This window comes from Macrobrachium nipponense, chromosome 16, assembly GCF_015104395.2.
Source record: "Macrobrachium nipponense isolate FS-2020 chromosome 16, ASM1510439v2, whole genome shotgun sequence".
NCBI lineage: Eukaryota > Metazoa > Arthropoda > Malacostraca > Decapoda > Palaemonidae > Macrobrachium > Macrobrachium nipponense.
In genome coordinates this window covers 64,652,456-64,658,455 of record NC_087209.1, presented here as the reverse complement: position 1 = coordinate 64,658,455, position 6,000 = coordinate 64,652,456, and the positions used below count along the sequence as shown (strand labels likewise).

Here is a 6,000-nt window from a genome sequence, read left to right as displayed (position 1 = left end):
ATATATATATATATATATATATATATATAGATATATATATATATATATATATATATATATAATCATAGTCACGTCTGTTCATCTATTCAAATTTTCTATTCGAGTTGCCAATTCTCTCTCTCTCTCTATTTTTCTTGGAAATATACAATAATACTAAAAATTTAAAAAAGAAAAAAAAAAAAAAGAAAAAAACTGTACCGTCGATTGCGTTCTTTAATTTAATCAATTTTAGCCGAATTGCTTAAAAATTCGACCCTCGAATTCGTAACGTTCATTTCGTGTCTGACTCTGTGGAGCAATACCGCAAATAATATCTGCAAAATTCCCGGAGAAACGATGATCTACGAGGCACAAGGAAAGAATCCTAGCTGGTTAGTATTCACTAGAGACCGTTGCTTCGTTTAAGGATCTACTAATGTCACAAGTATAGCTCTGTGGGAGCTGTCCAGAGGAACGTTCATGAGGCTGGTCTTTGTCAAGTAAAACAGTTTGCCAGCTGAACGCTGGTGGCATTTAACCGAGATGAGACCAAGTACCGAGACCTAACCCTGGAAAAAGAAAAATAAATAAATATAAATAACGGGAACGCCATCTCTTGAAAACTAACCATAGAATCTTCTTGAAAATAATCTCCTTGTATTTCCCACACCGAAATTACTGTTAGGCTCTGCAATCTCATTATGTTTCCCACACCCAGATTACTGTCGACTTTTGCAATAACCTCACCTGACCTAAAGTAACCTAGGGTCATGGCAAAAAAAAAAAAAAAAAAAAAAAAAACAAAAAAAAAAAAAAAAAAAAAGAGGGGGCTGGGGACGGGGCTGGTGCAACACGAGCATACGTACATCTCAGGAATTTGCATTGTTTGACATGTACAGGGTGTCCATAAAGTCCCAGTACCATTACAATCATGAATGCTTGTGATGGGAACTGGGACTTTATGGACACCCTTGTAGAAAACGAAGCTCCGGAAGAGCAAGAAAACGTAAAAAGTATATTATAGATCGGAAATCGAAACTTGCAAATGGAGTAATGAGGAAATGTTGAGGGGAAAACCGAAATAAAGATATACCAAATGGGAAAATGAAAGTTAAAGTTTGGTTTTTGTAGGATTTCTAGATATACTGAAATGGATAAATCGACTATGAAGTACAAACAAAGAACAATGACCTTTGCTGTGTTTGTAGGACATCAAAGGGAAATAGGATTCGATGTGGAGCTTGTTACACTAAGTATATAATATAGTCAGTGGCGGATTTAAGTGGGGCGGGGCGGGTGGGGTGGACCTGGTCACTTGCCGCCCTCCCCTCCCCCCCCCCCCCCCCCCCCCACCGCCCCCATGGATATAGATATAGAACATTATTTTCGTTCTATAAATCATTATTAATAGCAAAAATGTGCTTATTTAATTATTATTTCAACAATAACTGTACAACAACAACTACTACTGCCGTATATATATGTGTGCATACATATATAAATATCGATATAGCATATGTACCGTGTGGTGTGTACCTGCTACGCACACACACACACACACACACACACACACACACATATATATATATTATATATATATATATATATATATATATATATATATATATATATATATGTAATAGTCCTAAGTGGGCGCCCCGCCCCCCCACCTCCACCCAATAAAAGGGGTTTCTAAATCCGCCACTGCAAGTACTAGTACCACGAGCAGCCTATACTCTGTTTTTTTTTCATCTGTCCATCTGCCTGTGGTGTTTTTGTATGGTAACACTGCGTCCCGGGCTTTAGATAGTTACGCTATGTGTAAGTTTTAGGTAAATAAAAGGATATCTGGGTGTACATTTGCAACTGAAAAGTGTTTTAATAATTTACTGTATGCGAATTACACCGTTAATATTCGAAATAGGATATTATTTTAATCGTTGAATGTAAGTTGAATGTAACTATCTAAAGCCCGGGACGCAGTGTTACCATACAAAAACACCACAGGCGGATGGACAGATGGAAAAAAAAACAAGTATAGTGAAACGGCTGAAATAGACGTTTCAAGAGTCGGCAATTAGACAAGTAATGAATGGGTAATACCTTAAACTGTGGTGCCGGATGTAAAGAGATTTGGTTGCATGTCAGAGCTCAGCACTGAAGATCTGAATGACGGTGAAAGTCTGACTCAAAGACTCGAATCTAAACGTACAATATCAAGAGAGAAATCAAATGGTTAGATACAGTGAGGAATGATACCATAAGGAAATGAAGTAAGTACGTAAGTAGACTAGACAATGATACGAGCTGAGATGGAAATGGTTTGCATACGGGATTTAGACCAAAGGCCAAGCACTGGGACCTATGAGGCCATTCAGCGCTGAAGTGGAAACTGACAGTAACATAGTTGATAGGTGTAACAGGAGGAAAACCTCACAGTTGCACTATGAAGTAATTGTTAGGAGAGGGTGTAAAGTAAGACGAAAGAGAGAGAATACGAAGGAGGTACAGTAAAAGGAACGAAAGGGGTTGCAGCTAAGGACCGAAGGCAAGCTACAAAGAACCTTAAGTAATGCCGCTACTCCCCAACGGATTGGAAATGGTTTGGACGTGTCCTTTGCCCCGTCAGCCAGGCTCCTATGGCCACCAGAAGTTTCAAGTACCAATTTCTACTGAGATAAGAATCATTAGACTAGGGGCTAGACGGGTGTGGAGAAAGGGTGAAGTGAAAGCACAGGAAATACAAGAGTGGCGGAATTTGACAGAAGACCTCGGCGTCGTCTGGTAATGGAGGCAAAGACGACAATGATGAATGAATGTCAGATTGGAAGCCATACGTAACAATGGGAATGTAAGTCAAATTGGAAGCCATACGTAGAAAAATGGGAATGTATGTCAAATTGGAAGAAATACGTGAACAAATGGAATATATCGATCCAAATTCAGAAGGAACGCACTATGCAGACAAATTAAGAGTGAGGAAGAAGAATATATTCGTCTTTAAATTTACCGAGCTCACAGCGTAAGCTACAAAACCGATGGAAACAAATTGTATGTTAGGTGAGAGAACATTTGAATATTGCACACCAAGACTGTGCAACAAAATACCGCCTGACGTGATCATACGAGAAGAAAGCAAATTTAAAAATGAACTAAAGACTCTCCTATTCTGCAGGAGCTATGATACTGATGAGAAAACACTAGCAATTGAGAGAAAACACAAAGCAATCATAAAATATAAGAAGCAACTTATTCAAAAAACTTACAGGGACCCACCAGAGAGGGAACCATCCCTCTGGAGGGCTGTACATAAAACCAAACCAGTGAAACAAGTGAAGACGATACGTCAGCGATGCGTCAGCGTCATATTGTACGTAGAATACAGGCAGTCCCCGGCTTATGACAGGGTTCTGTTTTTTAGACGCGTCGCAAGCCGAAAATCGTCGTGTGCCGGAAAATCGTAAGAAATCCTAAGAAAAACTTACTTTTAATGCTTTGGGTGTATTAAAAACTATGTAAAATGCATTTTTATTGCATTTTTCATCAAGAAAACCTTCAAATATTGATTATTTTGCATTTTTGGAGATATATTTCTTCCGCCAGGATGGCGTCGTAAGAGTTGTAACCCTGGAAATAATTTCTGATGAATATAACTGAAAAGCGTGGTAACCTCAGAACGTCGTAAGCCAGGGACTGCATACTTGCAAAAAGATGGTCGTTTACCAAATATTTTCCTACAGACCTACAGTACAAGCTGCACAAAAATATGACCATGGGGTATAAGTGAAGAAAACCCTCAATTCACCTCGTAGAAAATGAAGGAAGACCCCAAATATCATTACAGCAAAAGTCCAAGAAGGCGAGGAAGAGAAAAATACCAGAAGGCTTCAAAGTAAAGACCCAATGGCTTTGACATAGTAGAAGTTGAAAATGATTAACAGTGACCTCACATCAAATGTTCACCACAAATAAGTAGAGGACTGTGTTATGGTAAGCTATATGTATCCAATAATGTTCCAGTTTCTATCAAAATCTGCCATACCATCATTCAGGTGCCAAAAAATATGGAACAAGCAAGACAAAATGAGCTTGAGAACTTCAGGCCCAAAGTTTTGGATATATTTGCCAGCATCCACACATGACAAAACACACAGAAAGTCACAAGTACAAAGAAGCAAGAAATAAATTTGCAAATGATCATGAAAAATAAATAAAAAATAAAGTTGAGTGTTTTGAACGCTCGGCTATTGAGGAACTAAATAATTGAAATACAAGAAAATATGACCTGAACATATTGCATGAACAATTCCTCCCTGTTTTGATGAACTGGCGTATCCCATTTTTCTTTATATATAAGTTGCCGAGTTTTCCAGCTAAAGTGTCTCAGTTTTTGATACTCTAAAGAGTATATATACCGCCGAAAATCAGGAATGTGGACAGATAGATGAAAGTAGATATGTAACAGAATCATTAGCAAAATAATCTTCAAATACAAGGCGAACTAAAAAGAGGCACTGAAACTTGAACATCTGAAGGAAAATAATGGTCGTGACATTAGCAAACAGGTCATTAACCGAAACTGACGAAAAAGTGAACATGGCCCAAATGAGGTGGGAGGTGGGTGTCTCCGACAATAAACGATAATGATCGTCGGAGAAGAGGTGAGGAGAAGGTATATTTCAACATACTTCCCAACCTCATTAACTTCAAGTGTAATTTGCCATGTGTCGCATATGATATACAAGGATACGTCCACACTACAGTAAAGCATTATTCGTTCCTGTCAAGTGGGCTTAATTATCCCCCACTGTTGACAATTTCTACAAACTATATTGTGTTTGTGCACTGTAGCTAAATTATGTATGAAAAATATCATTCGTGCTGTACAGAAAAGTACGGGCTTGGTGATACCACGACTTGAGGAATACCCAATTGTTCGAAGTTGGAAAGATACTAAATGAGATAAATCATCTTTTTCTTTACGGAAGAATGAAGGATATTTGTGTGTATCAGATATTTTATTTTTTCTCTTATTTCATCCCGAGTAGCATTTTATTCTGTGGAAGCTCGCTTCGCAAACTAATGCGCTGCTGAAGCCATCATATACATATGTGAAAGACGTTCAGAGGGCATTCTGTCGGCGTTCGGGCCTTGGTATGACGCAGTTTGGGGTTGAACCCGCCTCCTAAAGGTCGTCATTGCTATAGTTCCGATAACCCCTCTCTTACGAAGTAGAGGACAACCTTGACATCATGGTAGAGTTATGAGGACGTCCGATCAGAATCGAAGAGAGCAGCAAAGAATCGCCGGGAAAGCCGAAGATTGGCGATCGAAATAAACGGCTGAGGAAGAACGCAAAGAAAATTAACTTGAGGGGATTGAAACTGAAGACCGAGAACGGTCCATTAAACACACACTATTTGATCGATAGCAGGTGTAATTAACCGAAACTTCCATCGCGCCCAGAGGTTCCTTGAGCAAAGTCGCAAGTGTCGGCCGAATCAATTAGCTCTTGTCAGGTGTGGAGGAACACCTGGATGGAGGTGAACTCTTGATTTTTTGCAGAGGATTACATCGATAGCTAACACGTGCGCTCATACGAGCGGCCGTGCTTGCGCGCTGATTTGATTAACGTGGAATACGAGTACATCAAAGGCCCCGACTTCCCGTTGCATTGTGATAGCTGTCAATGGCTTCGGATACATTTTTAAAAATTCTTGCGTCGAAGATTTTGAATGATGTTTAATCAATATTTATTTATTTATTTATGCATTTATTTATTTATTTATTTTGCTTCACACAGGATTGGAGGCGCCAAGGACACGTAATTAAAAGTGACTGACCTTTAACCTGCAAAAATAATCTAAACCTTGCTCGTCAAAGCTGGCAACGGTTTGCTATATACTTTAATTACAAAAAGCAAAAGTATTTCGCGCCAGTCTGACGACAATTACCGGAACTTTGAGTGTGTATACACACACTATTCAATAATTCCCTCAAGTATTTCATTAAATACTCCTC

General features: G+C 38.9%; 1 protein-coding gene and 1 long non-coding RNA gene across 3 annotated transcripts in view; one reads left to right on the top strand and one right to left on the bottom strand.

Moving 5' to 3' along the window:
• Positions 1–6,000, top strand: part of LOC135195454 (uncharacterized) — a 109,755-nt gene that overhangs the window by 50,423 nt on the left and 53,332 nt on the right. The gene's annotated exons all lie outside the window — the stretch shown is intronic.
• The window catches only part of LOC135195779 (protein SpAN-like), a 43,617-nt gene that overhangs the window by 33,414 nt on the left and 4,203 nt on the right, over positions 1–6,000 (bottom strand). The gene's annotated exons all lie outside the window — the stretch shown is intronic.